Source organism: Lissotriton vulgaris, chromosome 3_1 (assembly GCF_964263255.1).
Source record: "Lissotriton vulgaris chromosome 3_1, aLisVul1.2, whole genome shotgun sequence".
In the NCBI taxonomy this organism is placed as follows: domain Eukaryota; kingdom Metazoa; phylum Chordata; class Amphibia; order Caudata; family Salamandridae; genus Lissotriton; species Lissotriton vulgaris.
In genome coordinates this window covers 1,034,321,091-1,034,339,796 of record NC_141689.1, presented here as the reverse complement: position 1 = coordinate 1,034,339,796, position 18,706 = coordinate 1,034,321,091, and the positions used below count along the sequence as shown (strand labels likewise).

Sequence of the window (18,706 nt, the reverse complement as noted above, 5' to 3'; positions counted from 1 at the left end):
ATTGTGTTTGTAGATTCTTTTTGGCCGCTGCGGCCTTTGCACCGGGAGATAAGATCACTGCCTGGGCTGGAGACCCTGTGTGGTATCTGGGGCTAATCAACAACGTACGAGACATTCCTGAGGGGCGGAGAGTTACGCGGTAGGGACTGAAAGTCGAGGAGCCCCGGACTGACGACCTGCACCTGGTCCTGTCTGCCCTGTGAGCCCGCCCACTGGACTCCGTGTGATCTCTATATATTGGACTGTGCCTGCCACTGTGCGGGAGCGCCGGGCGAAGCCCGGGCAAAGGGCGGGCCATCTGTGGCCATCCGGGGACGTCGAGGGACGGGACGGGCCACCCCTCTAACACTCACGGACCAGCAATCATGGGTAAGCGCAAATTGCCATCTCCCACTACTGGAGGGGGTTTTAAGGCCAAAGTTCCCCGTAATTCTGAGAGCATCATCTCATATCAGACTACCGCGGTGGGGGCCCTGAACACTGAAATAGCTAACACAGAACGTGAATTAGGCTTGGACGTTACTAAAATCAATACCCAAGAGGGACAGGGAAAAGTCATTGAGAGCCTACCCGCAGGCCAGGTGCCTCTGGAGCCCAGGATCATAATTGAACACCCTAAGACTATTGTAAAAACTAACCCTTTCAGATTAGCTGATCCGGCCCCGGAAAACACTGCTCCCGTTACGCCTGCTAACCTCACTCCAGGGGATGGACCAAACCAAGCCAAGAAACAGGGAAAGAGACAGCATAAAAGAGGGAAGTCCCAAAAAACTGATATGGCGGAAAAAGGATCCCTGAGCCCCCTCGAATCTACAATCAGGGATATGCTGGAGAATATTCTTACAGAGAAAGTGGAATCTACATTGACGTCAATTGCTAAAGACATTATCGACACCCTGAATGAATGTGTTGCATAGATCCTAAAAAAATGTGAGCGTCTGAATGCCTTCTTATTAGCCAAGGAGTCACCCACTTTTGTGTTTAAGGGCACCCCTACGAGATTACAGGGGCCACATAACCCCCAACAAGTAACTGGGAGGCCCAAGAGTATACTGCCATTGATTAGTAAGGAAAGGGTTCCAACAGTGATTCCTAGTAGCACTGCTCCTCAACAGGCAGGACACTCCATAGAGGGGTTAGGGGCGGTGCCCTCTCCTTCTGTAAGGGAACTGGATGTTAGGAAGGCCCAGCCAAAGGAAAAAGCCACAGTCCACCAACCCACGATCAATCTCCCGCCGGAAGCTGCCCCCTTTGTGCCATAATAGTCAATGTTCCCCCCTTGGAAGTGGGAGAGAGGGAATCCTCTGAGTCTCTATTAAAAAACATCTAAACCTGGTGCAATAAAAACTGTACAGGGGAGAAAAACATATCTTCCAGAATTCTAAGGGGAAAACGTGTGGGATGGCTGGGCCGCTCTAAAAAACTTCTGAAGGGAGATTTTCTGATTGTAAATTTTGATAATCGGAATGAGGCTTCACGAGTTTTCTGGGATGCATCTTAAGTTGGACCAAGGGATCCGAGCACTCCCATTGGTTTCTTTTATCCAAACTCCAGTTCATGCATCTCAGAAGAGAGGGCCATCCAAGCGAGGAGTGAATCTACTTGGAAGTGTCCACTCCGTACTCTCCCGTGTCAGATAGAGAGAGAACAGACATATAGCTGGACTACTGTTAATACAGCATTACGCCCTAAACCAGTTACTCCGGTACCCAGAAGAGGGAGGTTCTGGCCCTTCAAAACCGTTTTTCACCCTTGTCGCAGGTGGGAGAGATAGATTGACTTGTAGGCTCTTCTAGGGGGCCTCAAACACTTGACCTAAAAGTAGCAACTGAGACTGGGGGATTGGAGAATAAGGTAAACATTTTGAGCTGGAATATTGTAGGGCTACGCTCAAAAAGGGAAGATAACATCTGGCTAACTTATGTCAAGCAGTATGACATTATAGCGTTTCAGGAGACCTGGGATAGGGGGTGTGATTTCTGGGTCACGGGCTACATGTCTTTTTTTGTTCCAGCATGTGAAATGACAGTAGGGTGAGATAAAGGGGGTCTTATGCTCTTGTTATCGGTAAAAGAAGTTGGCTCGGCAAAAAAGTTAGACTCTACATCCCTAAACCACTTGATAGTGGAGATTAGCTTGCCAAATGACACCAAATTGTTACTTATTAATTTGTATAATTCCATGGTAGATGGATCGCAAAATGAGCATCTTTGCTCACTGGTATTTTTTTTTTAAATATACAAGGAGAATCAATCCACTTTTGTACATTATATTTTGATGGGGGATTTTAATACTCATTTATGTAATCTAAATTGTCAGTTTGAAGATAGGGAAGGCCACGCAAACTCAGTATACCAACATTTTGAACATAGCCCAAAAGGTGAAGCACTAGAGGGCCTTATTTCAAATATTGATCTGTATGAACCTGGGTTTCAGGATAGGAACGACCGTGTGGTAACATATTCTGCTAGGAATTCTGAATCTATTATTGATTATATATTTATATCTCCGAGATTGTTAAGTTTTGTGATTTACTATAATGCTGTGTTATCAGCTTATAGTGATCACAATACGGTAGTCTTGGAGTTGGATAATAGTATTAAATTCCTCAACAGAACGGCCAGCGTAGTAGCAGAAACTGCGTTAATACCCAAAGATCAAGGGAGGAGGCTAAAGTGGAGTAAAGTAACTCCCGTAGACTTCTTCAATACCCTAAATGTGAAAGTAGTGTGGCTCACTGGTTAGAGGCGGCAGACCCGAGAGCAGAGGACGGCCCGGGACCAGGGTTCGATTCCCGGCGCGGCAGGTTTCTGGACCAGGGTCAGCGGACTCGATAATTCTCTCGCCTCGGTGCCCACTCTGATCAGCGATCACACTTGGCAACTCTGGGCATTAGCTTGCCTCATCTTCACTAACGGCCACACCAGACCGCCGGGGATGCCTGGTCTCACCCTGGAGATACCCATTAAGGGACCATCTCTCAGGGAAGCCAGGAAGGGTTTCGCAGCGGTCGAAGCGCCCTGGGACCCTACGGGTAAGTAGTGCGCTATATAAATGCCTATACATTTACATACATTTTACATTTAAATGTGAAAGCTGACATTGAGTTAAATATCTGTTTGGACTCCTCTAGTATGGGGATGGATAAAATCACCTCATATGAAACCATTTGTGCCCTAGTGGCCAAAGAACTCACTGTAAATACCCGACCAAAAAACCCCTTGGCTAAGGGATGGTTTGATAGCAAGTGCACCAGAGCTCATAGCATGCTCATAGGGGCCCTTAAAAAGACCCCTATGGATAAATTGCAAATAATAAGACTTAGGAGGGAGTATAAAACTATAGTGCAGGCTCGCAATAGTGATATAAAAAAGGAAGCTTGGGCAGCATTAATGGATAAAGCGACAATGAGGGACAGCTCCAATTTCTGGGCTATTGTTCACAACCTATTGTTCTCTGGTATTGAGAACGGCACATTAGAAGTTAATATTAGTGAGAAGGATTGGTTAACTCATTTTGAAAGTATTTATGGCAGTAATCTGGAATTAGAACCCTTTGTGGTATCTGACTTAAATCCTCTGTGGCCAGCACTTTGATTTTCGATTGAAGAAGTTAGGAAGGCAATCGAGAATACAGCGGGTCAAAAGGCACCTGGGCCCGATGGTGTGCAGGGGGACATGTATAAAGCCAATCCCGATTTCTGGGCCAAATTACTGACAAATGTATTTAATGCTTCAATAACATCTGGGTTTCCAGAGTCATGGTCACGTTCAATCATCATCCCTGTGTTTAAAAAGGGCCAAAGAGGGGACCCTAGGTGCTATAGGCCCATATTGCCCCTAGACTCATCCATAAAAATTCTAGGGAAAGTGATTTTAGCAAAAATAGAAGATTGGGTTGTAGAGAAAAATATTCTGTCCAACGCCCAGTTTGGGTTCAGAGCGGGTAGAGGCACCGAAGATCAGTGTCTCAACCTGCATTTAATATTAAACAAATATACGGTTGCCTCTAGAGGATCGGTCTACCTGGGGTTCATAGACTTGTCCACAGCCTTTGACCTAGTAAACAGGTCTAGGCTGTGGACTATGCTCATGGACCTAAGGTTGGATCAACCTCTGGTATATTTCCTGGCAGAGCTACACAGGGACTTATATGCCTCAATAAGAATGACACCGGAGGGCAAATGTACTGCAAGGTTTAAGTCAGGCAGAGGGGTACGCCAAGGGTGTATATTAGCCCCCATGCTATTCACCCTTTATATAAATTCACTGGAAGATTCACTGGGTAAGGCTACACTTGACATACCGCGTATGGGAGGTATTTCAATCCCAGTACTCTTTACGCGGACGATGCCGTCTTATTGGCACGGACTCCTTTAGGCCTCCAAAGATTACTGAATTATTTTGGTGATTTCATGACATCACTGGACCTAGTGATTAATAACGGAAAGTCGCATGTCATGTCTGTAGGAGCAAGAAAAAATAGTATTAACTCCTTCTACTATAATGGTAGAGCTATTTCTAGAGTTAAGATCTTTACCTATTTAGGGGTGGTATTCGATGACAGAGGCTCCTGGGCCCCACAATTTTCAGCCAAGGCCAATGCGATAAGAACATCCTCTGCTGCTATACTAGGCTTTGCAAAACGTCTAGGAGGGAAACCTATTGAAGCAATTTTATCCATTTATAGGGCGAAAACAATTGCAATTGCAAGATATGGGGCCACTGTATGGGGGTATAAACACTCGGAGGTTATTCAAACAGAGGAGAATACATTTTTCCGTGCACTCCTAGGCCTTCCCCAATCAGCGCCCACCTTTGCAATCCATCAAGAGCTAGGGATGGGCTATATTGGAGACATAATAAATATGGCCCCTATTCTGTTATGGATAAAATCCTGGCTGAACCCTAACCTCACTCTAAACCATGCGATTCTGAGGGATTGCATGCATTTGGAGAAAGGGAAGAATATCCAGTGGCTGTCTTATATTAAAATCACCTCTAGGGAACTGGGGCGACCAGAAATTTTTACAAATCCAGCTGGTCTGGTAAAAGTAGATATAGGATGGGTCTAAACCAACTTTATTAAGATCAGAGAACAGGAGCGGGAGGCGGTACAACTTAGGAAACCTATGGTAAAGGATCATTACCTATTAATCTCATCCCTTCCAATTCAACTGTACCTTACCACTGTGACGATCCCGTTGCACCGCTGGTTGCTGACCAAATTGAGATTTAATCAGATTCATCTGTTGCTAACTGATTCTAAAGTCTGGTGCAGGCCCGAGAATGCGGCCCCCTGTAAGTGTGACGGCCACTCCCTGCAGGACACAATACATTTTACTTTCTTTTGCTCTTACTACAGACTACCCAGGATAAAGTTTATTCTTCCATTACTAAAGGACAAGGGGCTCCTGCAAGTTAAACCAGCGCTGTTATATTTAAAGTTAATGGAATCCTCTGTGATTATGTTTGGAGTGGCAAACTACTTTGTTGCTTCTATTCGCTGCAGAAAACACAGTTTGATGGATTAAATGGTTCTGTTGGTGTAGATATATTAACTTAACTGAAAAATGAATAGTTTTAAATTATAACTGTAAATATATTTTAATTGCTTTTATATGTAATCATGTAACCCCACATTGATTTGTATGGCTTACTTTTAATGATTTTTATTAATTGAAATAAAGTGGAATTTAACTTGAACTTGTATTATTCTCATTCTGATGTTCCTTGCCTCTCCTTTGAGTTTTGCTACCTCCAGTCTACAGAATCTTCCTGGTCCCCCATCCTTCCAGTGGTCTGCTCATTACTCCTTTTAGATTGTCATTATTCTCTCACCCTGCAGAGCAAACCTCCCATTTAGGCCATGGTGATCAGTACACACAATTGTATGTTAGCTGGTATGTTCACAATACTGCAGATGACAGTGCTTTGCATACATGACAATACATAACTATGATCCTATACGTTTAGATGGTGATATTGCCGGAGCGGTAAAGGAGTGCAGGGAAGACCACATGCCAGGACAAGTGTTTTTCCCTTTTCATACCTACTCTTCCCATGGATCAGATACTTTGTGCCTGCAGATCAGTCGAGGATCGGTCTTCTTGGCTCTTGAGAGGCAAGGGGCTTGGCTTTAGGCATGCACCATTCTAGTATTTGTGACAGATCCTGAGAAAGGGGATTGTTTTGAAGCAAGACTGGAATTTGAATGTGGGTATTTCGTGGAGAAAGTGATTTGGAAATTTTGGCCTATTGGACTGGTGGATCAGTTGGTAGTTTGGTGGGGTGGTTTAGGATTTATTGTTCTGTATTTTAAGTGACTTATTATAGGCTAAGTTGATGTCAGAGTGAAATGGCTCCATTTTGCAGAAGGAGAAGAGAGCGAGATTGAAGGCAGTTGTGATGTGTTATGCAATTCTTCAAAACAGTAATAAAAATTGGTCAGTACAAAAAAAAAGAAATTCTAGAAATGTGTTTTCAAGATTCTTAAAAACAACTGAATTGTATTCTCACCATATGCACCCTGATGAGATAAATAATTTCTACAGTAGTTGCACATGCTATTCCTCCAACAAGGTCAAATTGATCCAACTCTATGTTTACTCGATTAAGGGGGAATGTGTGTAACAGCATATAGGACAACCCCAAAATCCTTAGTTTACAAAGCCCAAACTTCATAACCTTCAGTCATATACCGTGGGGCTAAGGCACAAGGTGTAGCGCTTGGCCACACTCTGCATCCATTCTCCAACCCTCCCAAACCAGCTGTGCACGTCAAAACCTTGGTGCAGCCTTTCACAACCTTCACCCTAAATTTGGAGTCTACATACTCAACTGTGATCTTCTCAGTGATGTCATCAATTGTTATTTGAGATGTTGTGATGTCACCTATTATGCCATTTAGGAACATCAGTGACTTAATGTGTGAGGTTATGAGCAGTGCATAACAATGCATTAGTCACTGTTTATGCATTTTACTTTTACTGGGAATTTGGTGTTTGTTAGGAATTGCATGATATAGTGTTATGCAGGTATACATATCGGGGCAGATTTACGCGCCTCATGCGCCGCTGGTGCATCACGTTGCGTGAGGCACCAGTGGCACAGCCAGCTAAAGGATATTTACAAGCACAGGTAAAGTCACCCTGCGTGACTTAACCTGTGCTTGTAAATATCGCCCCTGGTCACGCAACATTTTGCTTGTTAGGGGCAAGACATGGGTGTTGCTGTGGGTGTTTTCCACGCAACACCCATGTCCACTGATGCATTTCCAGATTTACGAGAAATCGTAAACCTGGAAATGCGTCCGTTTGCTGCGCCACCATAGGGGTAGCGTAGCCAAGCAAAACGAGGAGAAATGTTTTCATTTCTCCTCGTTTTTTCCTCTTTCACTGTGTGCTGCATTCTACAGCACGCATTGAAAGAGGAAAATGCCTGCAGTGATTGCTTTTGTGCAGGAAGGGGCCCCTTCCTTCACAAAAGCAATCTCCCCATGGCTCAGGCATCCTTGTACCACGGTGCAAGGGTGCCTGCACCGGCGCATGGCAGCTGTTTCTGCGCCAGCGCAGGGGAGAGCACAGGAATGCAACATATCAATGTAGATAAGTCGCATTCCTGTGCTCTGAAAGTGCTGCAGCGTGGCGCAGCCAAAGGGCTTGCGGAGCCCGCTCAGGCACTTTCTTGTAGATGTGCCCCAATGTGCTTTTCTATGTGGGGATTTCCTTCCCCTTGCAAGGCCCAACACTCTTTCTAGTTGTCAAGTATCTACTCCAATAATGTCATTTTGTATACCAGGCGGGCTTGTGAAGTGCTCTGATTTGCATCAGAAACCTGGACAGTCATTGGGTGCTTAGCTGGAAGGTTGTTGGTTGTAGATAGACAAATATGGAGACAGCTGGAGGAAGACTGAGCAGTTAAAAGGTATGATATAAGCATGATGCATCAAACTTCAATGTGCCTAAGTAGTGGGCGTTATGGAGAGAGTTACAATATACAGAAATGTACCAACTTAAGTGTGGAGTGTGCCATATAGTATATTGGGCAAACCAAATTTGTGACGTCCACCAAGTAGCAAGAGAAAGCCCAATCCACTGAAGACACTGATAAAATCAACAAGGCAGCACTTTGTAGAGTTTACCTTAAAGCATGGGCCCAGGAAGCATTAAGTCTAGGGGAGTAAGGGAGTGAAAACACCAACCGCACTTGAGAAAAGACCGCACAATATATTGAGCTGGGTTCTTATTAACTTGCAGTAAATTGAGCCGCAGCTTATAGAATAATCAAGTGCTCATGGCTTTTCTGAGCTTTAGATGATTGTGGACTTTCCTTATTTTTTTTAAAGGATGTGTCATAATTCACACGTTTGTACAGAAAAGGAGCTTCCTCCTATAGGAGGATCTTATGAAAGGGGAAATGATCAGTAGCAATGCCATTCTTGATGAAACAGTCTTTCTTTTAATGTACAGTCTACGTTTGTACTGTAGAAAAACTGGGCCAAAACAATAGATTGCCTGGTGGGCAGCTGTGAGGATTTGGGTGTACTCTATAATATGACTGTGGGGCAATATCATGGAGAACACTCGCAAATACCTTCTTGGGTCCAGTCAGTATTGTTTACTTAACCTTAGCTCAACCCTGGGTAGCGGATACTGCGAGCAGTAAGACTTGGCAAAGGAACTTTGTGTAAAGCATTTAACAGCATCAAACAACGTATTAAGAAAGTAATTCAAGAAGAAAGAGACACAACAACAATTTATAAAAACGGAGGGGCTTATTTGCAAGCGGCCGGTACGTCACTTTTTTTGCATGCTAAAAGTGACACACCAGCAGCGCAAGGGGCTTGTACATAAGTTAAGAGTGTATTTTTATGATTTTTAGAGACCTTGATCATCCAAATCCACCAGAGGGTTATGGAAATACAGATTTTAGATATTTTTATCACTTTTAAATGTAACCGCAAACTAGCAATTGCCTACAAAAAGTTGGTAAAGTTTTCAAAAGTTTGAAAGAGTTAGTGCTGGTGCTCTGGCTCGAGTTGGGCAACCAAATCCAGCAGGGGAAAGGTCTAGGGAGGATACTTTGGACAGTTAACTGGCCACCAGAGCATTTTTAAGGCAAATTACAAACTTTACATAAGAACTGCCATAGACATAAATGAAGTGGTTCGGATGCTGAGGATAAAGGCAAAACATGCTCAATGCATGCCCCAGTTGAGGTGCAGTCGACAGGGGTGTCGTGGCTGTCCCTTGAGTCACAGATGATGAGCGTTGACTTTGGCCACAGAGATCAGGGTCCCTCAAAGTTCTCTCTTGCTGCAGTAGCAGGCTAGTCAATGCTGGGCTACTGGTCCCCTTGCACCGCAGTTTGGGTAAAATCATTAGGTGGGGGCTAGTGTCCCTTGAGTATGACAAATCCAGACTTTGATAGCACTCCCAGGTCAGGCAGACACTGGTGCCACCTTTGGCTATCTCAGATTTTGTGCGTCCGGCGAATGGTATCTGCAAAACTTCTGCGGTGGCTACCAAATTTTTGGTTTGGGCTTCTTCTGTTCTTGTGTCCCTGGAGCTGGTTCCAGGGGATCAGCTGACTGATGGGTATAGTCACTGGTCTAGGTTGGGGCTGGGAATCAATTTTTCCCCGAGCCAGGAAGCAGTGTAGGAAGCTGGCTTTTTATGTGGTGGGTCAATGTAGTGGCACACCATGCAAAAAGTCCAGTTGACCCTTATTAATTTGCATGGCTTACTTTAATAATCCCAATTGTTTTATTTGTGGTAGTGTGGACGAGCAGCTTAGGCTTATCATAGGGGAGTGTTAAGCCTTTGTTGCACACACAGAGTCAATAAATGGTACACACAACGAAGAAAAAATCCAGGAGCAATTTATAGAAATAACACAGATTTTTATATAATTTTAGACACCAGGATCATCGGAATCAGGTAAGCACTTTAGGAGTTATGGATTTTACAAGACAAAAGCAAAATACACAAATTACGGTTTTTGAAGTATGTGCCTTGAACACAGTAAGGTTACCCAATGGGAGGAAAGGGGAAAGACATATACTGCAAACATACTTGTAGTGTTAGAGGAAAATATATTTATTAAAGAAACACCAAGAATGACAAGTTAACAATAGAATATGGGTTTATTACAATACTGTTGTGAGGATCAGTCACTACAGGAGAGATCAGTTTATCTCAAGGGAGATACAACTCAGTGTCTCTGCCCCACCTTAGAATCAGCTGTATTTATTCCTCCAAACCACAAGAGAAAAAAGTTACAAGCATAGTATGTACGTCACAAATGATTAGATTAAAATCAGCAGAAACAACAATTTCCTGAAAACAAAGCACATATAGATATAGGCCACATGGCCCTCGCATCTCATATTGGCGGAAACCCCCTCAGTGGTTTTCCTGTTGTCAGACTTAAAACGCTATTAACAACTTTTTACACACATCTGTTTTCCTGTGAAGCAAGTGATTATATTTTTGCCTAATGCTTTTTGGCCACCCTTATCTGACCTCTGACCTGTGGTTTCATCCATCAAGCCTAGCATCGTGTAAGTGTATATTGTGGTTTTCAACTGAAGCAACATCCATGTCATTATGAGCAGTGACAAGGCTTGCACCTGGGCCAGTCCATCCTGTGTGCGTGCTTAATCTATGTGTGCATGTATTAGTAACACGATTGCAAAAGACATGATTGACACCTTTCAGCTCAGTCTCTCTAGCAGATGGACTTGTGGTTTGTGGTTTTTGTAGTTCCAACATTTAAAATACTACTGGTTTCCCGAGTCTGGAAGAAGATATGATCTACAGGTTATGAGGTAGCTTATCTTTGTGACTGCAGTCCATTTCCTGACCTTTCAACAAACTGTGTGACCTGATAAGTTCAGCTAAACTCAATGTCTTTTGTAACATGCTTTTTTTCTGACCTATTTCGCGTGCAGAGGCCTGGGCCTGTATTTCTAATGAGGCCTAAAGCTGCTTTTAACTTGAAACTTCTGCATAGAAGTTGCAGGCCTTAACTCTGTGTGTAGTTGCAGAAAATGTATCCTATTTCTCCCTATATCATTCCCCCCTCTAGTTGAATCTTTCGACTACTTCTTCTCCTAATCTCCCATCCTCGAAGGGAATCTCCTCATATAGAACACTCTGTTCTAAGAGATCTGTGGTGCTTTTCCTGACCAAGAATGCTGCTCCCACGCTAGTTGTCAACTTTTTGCAACAGACTAGTATCACCTGAAATACAAGGCACATCAAAAGCAATACAACAATTGGAGGCAACAAGGCCTTGAACAACCCCAACATCCAGGATGGCACCCAATCAAACCAGCTTTTGACCCGCTCATCCGGAGCACCCCCCTCTTCAACTATCTTCTTGTGTGGATCATGCAATGCCTGAATGGCCTCAGCCAATGTCCCATTGTCCTCTTGCACACACCTCCCGCATGGCAGTCGTTATCAACTTTATTCTGGTTCTGCTTAAAAATCAAGTGTGGGGGAGCTCACAGGGGGCTTGCAAACCACATCTGGGCCTAGCCAGACGTCTCCCCCCCCCCGAGTCAACCCTTTGGTGGCAACCCCTAATGACTGCCACCAAGCTACTTATGACCACATGTGTCATTGAATAGTCTGTGTTCCTGTGGGACAGTTTTCCCAAACCGCAGTGCCATAGTATTCTGCAGTTTGCTTTTTCTTCTGCTGATGGTGAAACAAAGTCTCTTAGATAGCGCATGGGGTGGTCATACAAATCAGGGAAGTCCACTGCTGGTATCACCAGGGAGTGTGCGTATACAGTCACAGAGGCCATTTCGATTTGGGGTCAGGTGAATGTGGAGCTGAGTCCCGTAATGACAAAAGTGGTGCATCAGGGTGGCGGTGCCCCCCTGCATGTCGGCGTCGTCCACAGTGGTGTTGCTGTTGAGGTTACTTCCCCTTTACGGTCCTATTTCCTCTGAAACAAAGAGAAACTCAGTTAATTTCACTGCTATTCTAGAGTGGTGTTTTTTAATTCCTGCCAATATATATCTCTATATGTTTACTTTACATATTAGCTAAAACTGTCCTATTATGTTACCAAATCTTAAAGGGCTACTTGTCCCTGCCATTCTACAATGATACAACTCTACATATGAAAGTGACACCAAAATGCCATTTATCATTGACAAATACTGATCCTGTACTACATAATATGTTGGTTCAGTTACCTCTAAAATACCCTGTTCTAATATCCCTTTCTCCCCATTTTGGCCAATCTCTCTTATGACCTGTTTCCTTCATTCTTTTTTTTTTTAAATATATTTTTATGGATTTTTAAAACAAAAATAAACAAACAATCGGCAATCACATTGTTTTGAAAGTCAAGCATGGTTGAATATGGCTGTTCATTAGGGTTACAGAACAATTATGGGAATCAGCACTACAGCATGTCAAATACTCATGGAGACACTAGGTCATCATCAGGAGGAACAGTAGGCGCAACACAGATACCTCCCCTATACGAATTCAACTTGGCCCACACTCGGGCCATTTCTGAGGACAACCCCTTGCCACATATACAGTCTTCTCCCGGAACATGCACCAGTCCATGCTGCGCTTCGACACTGTGGTAGTTGGGGTTGCCGACCCTCCCCATAATTGAGCAATGTCCCTTTTGGCCACTGCGGTACCAAGCGTAACCCACAGTTTCTCCGCTCCTACCAAATCTGTGGGTTCCCACACATTCAGTAAGCATCGTTTGACCTCAGGGCTGACGGTTTCGTGCAGGACCTCACTCATGACACTATGGATGCCTCTCCAAGATCCATGAATGTGTTCACATTTCCGGAGAATATGCATGAATGTGGCCACCTGCCCACAGTGACGCCTACAGGTCATATTGTCACCATGTCCCATACGGGCCAGCTGCGGCCCTGTAATGTAGATTCTGTGGAGAATTTTCAGCCGTATCAGTCGGAGACTTGCAAAGATCGCTACCTCTCTGGGGGAGGCCACCGCTTCTCTCCAGTCTTCGTCATCTAATAGGAGGCCGTCTGCTTCCCACGACTCACGCAATTTCATTAGGGGATCTGGTGTGTTATTGACAAGTTTCTTGTAGTTCAAGGAGATGGCTTTCTGAGGGAGGAGTCCGTCCAGTAATCTATCTTCTAGTGGGGAGGAGTCAGGGAGGGAGGACTCCCCACTGATGACGGTGGTCAAGGCATGACAGATCTGGAGATAGCGGAAGAACTCTGTATCCGCGAGTTCGTAGTGTTGCTTCAGCAGGTCAAAACTGAGCACCTGACCCTGCACCCACAGGTCACCCACCCTGGAGATTCCAATGAGGTCCCACCTATCAAAACCCTTGGGATGAAGGAATGAAGCCCACCCAGTTCAGCCGTGTCCCACAGCTGGGGTGGTAAGTGTCAACCTATGCTCCCATCCCAAGCTTTTGTTAACTGCATGCCACACCTGGACCGAGTGGGATGTGGGCCCAGTCAGGTGCAGATTCTTAGGATTGGCATAGAGGGCTCTGTTGTATGATCCACCCGGTAGTAGCCATCTGTCCATGGCATATCCCGGATCTCCCGGAGCCCGATACATACCCTGATTGATGGCAGCGAGGTGGGCCGGCCAGTAATATTTTTTTAATGTCAGGAAGGCTGATACTACCATCATACCAATTGAGGGTTAAAATATTGAGCACGATTCTGGGCCTCCCGTCCCATAGTAACTGCCTCTGTAGGCCTTCAATCTCTTTAAAATAACGCACGGGAACGGGGTAGTTCTGAAGGGCATAGAGGAAGCGTGGGGCGGGACATCATTTTAAGGAAAGCGGTGCGCCCGAGCAGCGAGAGTGGAAGCGCCCCCCAGGCCGCAACATCACGTCGCAGGCGCTGCAGGGGCAGGATGTTTTCTTCATTCTTGATATCTGACCTCATTTCTCTAGTCTATCTGTCAAGGTCAGTAGAATGTCAGCCATTGTATTAAATCTTGTTGTTTTAGCTTGCACAGTAAGGGGGCTAAGATGTGTTGATTGCAGCTGTGCTTTTATTCTACATAAAAAAGGTGCAAAAGACAGTGAGTAAAAGCTTAGGAATACCTCTTTAGGGTAATGCAATTTATCTACTGCAGCAACATTGGGAATAAGGGAGCATACATAAAAGCTGGTATTAGCTGTGGATTCGCCTATACAAAGCATGTGCTGGTACCTGGTATCACATTTCTTCAAAACAAAGCAGTGTAGAGAAGATCATGGTCAGAATCATTATCAGCTGTTTTGTTTATGTGTATAATAGAAACAGACCAGGGCTAAAAAGTATCAGTATTCATCCTTCTCTCTGTCACTATCTGATGTGGGGTCAAATGGTAGTCTGACTTGAGGTGTTTCTCGAGGTGAGCAGTGCTAATGGGAGTCAGTACAACCATTTATTTTCCAATGTTACACACAGTTTACTTATAGTGTGTTTTAAGAGGTCATTTAAGCACACGAAGATGTTGTTAATTTGGGGGTGGTAAGCTAACACAAGTTTGTGTATCATTCTTAAAGTGATGAGATGGGAGAAGATATCATTGAAAGAAAGGTGTGCGCCAAAATCAAATCTGATCTCCTCAGGAATGCCCCACTGGAGCATTACCTCACCGACCAGAAATTAGCAGCAAACTTGGCCTCACAATGGACATGAGTTCCTACTTTATCACTGGTGGTGCCCCATGTGAATATGTTTGTTGGTGCTCCTCAATGACCACCTCTGCACTGATTCTCTCACTAGCAACCCTTAACAGTGCCCCGTAAGTCTCCATAAACACTCTCAGGTGCATTTAATTAATTCTCATACCAGGGTAGGGTGTCAAAACACTCCACACCACACCCACATTACATAGAGACAATCAGTTACACGTGTAAATCAATGTATAAGAAATGTTTCATAAGACAGAGAACTGCAAGATGTAGGAGTTACATGTCATCCATACTGATAGGCAGTATAGTTTAAGAGCTCTTGATCTGGAGAAGTACAAACTCAGCGTTTGAACTGTGACACAATCATTGGGAGTTCTCTTTATTAATAAAAATGTATTTCTACTTTTATGCAAGATTTAGAAAAATATAAGACTAAACAGAAAGTATAACTCTCCATGTCGTGTAGTATCTCTACAGCCCCTTGATGACAGTCAATAGCTCAACGCTATATATTATGAGTTGTAACTTATAAAACTGCAAGCAACAAAGAGGATCCTGCTAACAAGAAACAGTAACCCACAAGCCTATCCACATTGTATGCACTTTGTATATACTTTGTGATTTGCCTGAGGCAAGGAATGTTAGCAAATGCTTTTAAAACCACAATATACTTGGAACCTGTGCCCCCACCTGAAACCAGCATCCGCTGTTGTGGCACCAGTCGTACCACCCTAAAGTTGGCCCTAATCCTAGTGGAGGGCTCTTAATGTCAAGTACTGTAGAAACTGTTACTTTAAAGGTGGGCTTTAAAGAACCCTGCTGGCACACAGTACAGGTATATTTCTACATTGTGGTCATCTCATGTAAGTTACAAACAAACCAATCCTGGCTTATTTAGAGAGACATGTTGTTTCTAGCAGTGCCAAGGAAAATGTAGCTGCTTTAGGACTTATAAATAGCAATGCTTGGGTATCTTTCTATTATAAATAGCAATGCTTGGGTATCTTTCTATATATTAAATCTATTCCTGTCTTTGTTCATCCAATGGGCCTGAAGGTGGTGATGTTTTACTAGCTAACAAAACTATAGTATACGTGTTAAGGTACCATTTTGCACTATTGCAGTGACATAGCGTAAATCAAAGTATATGGTTATTGCTTCCCCTTCCCCTTGTTTAAGTGCTGCCACTAAAACTACTAGTTCAGCAACCTGATTTAAGTAAAAAAGTGACAACATTCTCTGGTCTGGTATCAGCAATATATCTCAAGAGTCATGCAACATTGCTTTGACCACCACTGCACCTGTGTGGCTCAATCCTGTGTCCTAATCTATTGTGTAAACCCATCTACAAAATATACAACACTGCCTGGAATGGGGTCTTCTTGTGTTTGGCTTCACTCACCTAGAGTATATGTTGCCCAGTCATAGATATCATCACCTGTATCTCAAATGGGATATGCAAAATAGACAGTTGTGTTGTCTTTATGACACTTTGCTATCTTGACGCGAGTCAACTGAGGAGGACATTTGTTTTCTCCCCATGTCCCTTCTGCTTTATTATCATTAGGACCGTCTGGCTTTGGCCATTTTTGTGGTCTCCCTCTTGGCCTCTTCTGGGCTTGTGCATCTACTACTTGTTTCTGTGAATGGCTTTTCTTTATGCTGCCATTGGGTCTGCCTCTGAGTCTGTTCTGAATGGGAGAGCTGCCAGGCTCCTGGGGTCATAGGTATGTGAGGTATTTAGTAGCCTTGTGCCATTCCGTACAGTTATCCTATTTGGTCTATGTTTTCAGAGTATACTTCAACCAAGTGTTCTACAGGGGACCCCATGGCACTTTGCAGGACCTTGTCTTTATGTTTGAATATAGAGGTTACACTGGACAATGCATCAGTATCTATTTCATTAAGAAATCGTCCACCTCTCTTTCCCCAACCTCCAAAACCCCCCTGCCTCTGACAGGTAGGTAGGCCTGTTGAGTTAATACCTGTGTTTATTTAAACTTTTTATGTTTCTTAATTCCTCAATTCTTTCATATGATCATATCCTTAACTTTATTTCTCCTTATCCTGGAGATCCACCCGTCTCCTACTCCTTGCATACTTTTCATTAACACAAGTTATTCTTCTTACCTTTCAATTTACTTAGTCTCATACATTCTTCTAAATAATCCAGCTTCTTTTGGCTGGTGAAACTATAAGCAGAGACTAGTCTAACTAATGTCATAGACTCTCTACACATTTGGATAAAATATTTTATTTTACTTTCATATGTATATCAAAATGTGATTGTAATCTCTAAAAATGACATGCTTTTATAATGCAGTTTTAATGTACTGAGTTCTGCGTTACGAGAATATTCTCAAATAATAACTGCTATATACCCCCAAGATATTCATCTATGTCCCTGTAGGATGTTTTAAAACATTTTTCCAATTAATTCTTCGGTACAATTATCTACTCTTCTTAAGTATCTAATGTTATTACATCAAGTCTTTTGTTAACATGTCACTTGTAAAGTAAAAGGAACGAAATTCGCACTGTTCTCACCTTTTAAAAATGCTAACTCCCAAGTCCTACCCGTCCCAGAGAAATGTTACGACCTTACAATAGGCGTCTTCTTACCTCCTTTTATTTGCGCAAATCATTTCAAGAGGACAGGAGGAATTTCAGGATATGACACCAGGTGAGAAGTGGAACTCCTGGCTGGAACTCCTCCAAAATGTTAGAGGAAAATATATCTATCAAAGAAACACCAAGAATGACAAGTTAACAATAGAATATGGGTTTTTTACAATACTGTAGTGAGGATCAGTCACTACAGGAGAGATCAGTTTATCTCAAGGGAGATACAACTCAGTGTCTCTGCCCCACCTTAGAATCAGCTGTATTTATTCCTCCAAACCACAAGAGAAAAATGTTACAAGCATAGTATGTACGTCACAAATGTGTAGATTAAAATCAGCAGAATCAACAATTTCCTGAAAACAAAGCACATATAGATATGGGCCACATGGCCCTCGCATCTCATATTGGCGGAAACCCCCTCAGTTGTTTTCCTGTTGTCAGACTTAAAACGTTATTAACAACTTTTTACACACATCTGTTTTCCTGTGAAGCAAGTGATTATATTTTTGCCTAACCCTTTTTGGCCACCCTTATCTGACCTCTGACCTGTGGTTTCATCCATCATGCCTAGCATCGTGTAAGTGTGACATGTGGTTTTCAACTGAAGCAACATCCATGTCATTGTGAGCAGTAACATGGCTTGCACCTGGGCCAGTAAATCATGTGTGTGTGCTTAATCTATGTGTGCATGCATTAGTAACACGATTGCAAAAGACATGATTGACACCTTTCAGCTCAGTCTCTCTAACAGATGGACTTGTCATTTTTGTAGTTCCAACATTTAAAATACTTCCCAAGTCTGGAAGAAGATATGATCTACGCTTCATGAGGTAGCTTATCTTCATGACTGCAGGCCATTTCCTGACCTTTTAACTAACTGTGCGACCTGATAAGTTCAGCTAAACTCAATGTCCTTTGCAACATGCTTTTTTCTCATGCAGAGGCCTGGGCCTGTATTTCTAATGAGGTCTAAAGCTGCTTTTAACTGAAACTTCTGCATTGAAGTTGCAGGCCTTAACTCTGTGTGTGTTTGCACAAAATGTATCCTATTTTTCCCTATATCAGTAGTCCAAGTTCAGGGGAGACCTTTAGAACTTAAGGTGATAGGGGCCAAGGTCCAAAGAACCACCAGCAGTTTTAGTTTACCTGCCCTGGCATGTCCGGATGCAGAGGTGCTGGACAGATTAGTAGCCTTGAGTGCTACATTGTTTAAGTCAATGGCCACCTGAAAAGAAAGGCTGCAAGGGTGAACTTGGGGACAAGTCTGACAGAACCCAAAGCAGGGGTCCGTTTGTGAGGGTATTTAGAGCAAGGGGGCACAGTCAGTTGTTGTGAACCCAGGCTGTGGGGCTTGGGTGCAGAGGCATTTGTCTGGCTGGCCATCTACTGTGGAGGCTCTCATGGTTCTCGGTTTG

At 43.5% G+C, this 18,706-nt stretch overlaps 1 protein-coding gene across 1 annotated transcript in view; it reads left to right on the top strand.

Moving 5' to 3' along the window:
• The first annotated feature begins 260 nt into the window (after positions 1-260).
• LOC147727349 (protein FAM47E-like) overlaps positions 261-18,706 on the top strand; it is a 270,030-nt gene continuing 251,584 nt past the window's right edge. Inside the window, exon 1 of the mRNA XM_086961439.1 lies at positions 261-369. The gene's annotated coding sequence lies outside the window, so the exon portion shown is untranslated. The remainder of the gene's footprint in view (positions 370-18,706) is intronic.